At 36.1% G+C, this 1,799-nt stretch overlaps 1 long non-coding RNA gene across 1 annotated transcript; it reads right to left on the reverse strand.

Annotated features, from left to right (window-relative positions):
• Positions 1–836: 836 nt before the first annotated feature.
• On the reverse strand, positions 837–1,205 carry LOC118766858. Its single transcript, XR_005002767.1, has 2 exons — positions 1,155–1,205; positions 837–946 (listed from the first exon to the last, which is right to left on the reverse strand). It is a non-coding gene; the product is annotated as an uncharacterized LOC118766858 (long non-coding RNA).
• Positions 1,206–1,799: the final 594 nt, after the last annotated feature.

Raw genomic sequence — 1,799 nt, forward strand, 5'->3', positions numbered from 1 at the left:
CGTTTGTGAGAGATGTAGCATTGAGGATGAATGAAGCCAGCTCAACCCACCCCGGGTGAATGCTGTAAGAAAAAAGAAGAAGATCTATATGCACTTGGATCTTCCAAACTACCATAGTTATGCTACGAGCATAAGAACTTAAAAATAAATGAAATTTGTTTATCCTAATCTTTTCTACATACATAATATGTGTGAACACATACGTGTGTGAGTGTGTGCGTGTGTGTGTGTATGTGTGCGTGGTGTGTGTGTGTGTGTGTGTGTGTGTGTGTGTGTGTGTGCCTTTAGGAGCAAGCATCGCTGTGTAAGAAGTTTACTTCTCAACCACATAATTCTGGGTTCAGCCAACTGCGTGGGACCTTCGACAAGTGTTTTTTTATTCTAGCCACTGGCCGACCAAAGAGTGAATTTGATAGACAGACGGTCAAAGAAGACTGTTATATATGCTCCCGTAACCTAGCGGTTTGGTAAATAATACTGATAGTATAAGTGCAAAGGTTTCAAAAATAAATCATGGGGTCGATTTATTCGACTAAGCTTCTTTCAAGGCGATACTTATAGCTGAGATCTAATGGCTGCAAAATTACAAATACAATTGAGATATTATATATATATATATATATATATATATATATATATATATATCAATTGTATTTTGTATTTATGCAGCCATTAGATCTCAGCTATGTGAGGAAAGGCTCTGCACAGACTCAATCCCACTCACTAAGCAACAGCAGCCATAATCCAAAAAGAAGAACAAGTCAACATCATCGGTAACCACTGAGCCGCAGGTTTTATGTCAGAGTTATCCCAGTTACCTGAGTCGCCTTCTCCTTGAAGGATGCCCTAACAAAGGCTAGGGGTCCTTCACTCCCAATGGATTAACCGAGCGATCGGGTATTCAGACCGATTATTTCTATATCCCCGCGCATGATACAACCTTAAGCTGCATAAGATTGATATAAGGAGAAAAAAAATAAAATAAAAAAATAAAGAAACATACGATGTATATAAAAAAAACATTGACATACAAAATATACATAAAATATATGATGTGAAGTATATAAAAATTTATATAATGAGCAAGTTATAAAAATATACAATATATAAAAATTAGTGAGAAAAAGGCAGATATACAGTAAGTATATAATTACACATTTATTGGAAGGTCGTTGATTCTCAAGAGTTCCTCTGCCCTTTGACGGATTTTGTTTTTCATCCCGCACGGTGTCCAATAAGCACCCTCGTCACCAAGCAAACTAGGTGGGGTTGCCGGTTTAGTCGCCGACGGCCCGACCATGCAATGCCTATATACATACATATATGCACATTCTTACACACACACACACACACACACACACACAGAAAACACACACACACACACACACACACCACACACACCACACATATAATATATATATATAATATATATATAATATGTATATACATATATACATACATATAGTACATACTTACATATATATGTATGTATATCTATATATATATATATTATATATATATATATATAATATATTATAGGTATATATGGGTACAGGACGTCACAAAACGTAAACAATATGAAATACGAAGGCAAACTTGGGTATGCGAACAACGAGAGAAACAAATGGAAAACAAGGCTAGTAACATAAAGAACGACCCTTCATCAGTTGTCGGTTGTTCGTCTATTCCACATTTCGAGCAATTAACGACAATATGAGGCTTCGATAAACAGTTGCTCTCGCGATCCAAAATAAGATTTGGAATTTGCGGAGGGTCAAATTGGTAACAAAAACAGGACA

Source organism: Octopus sinensis, linkage group LG18 (genome assembly GCF_006345805.1).
Source record: "Octopus sinensis linkage group LG18, ASM634580v1, whole genome shotgun sequence".
NCBI lineage: Eukaryota > Metazoa > Mollusca > Cephalopoda > Octopoda > Octopodidae > Octopus > Octopus sinensis.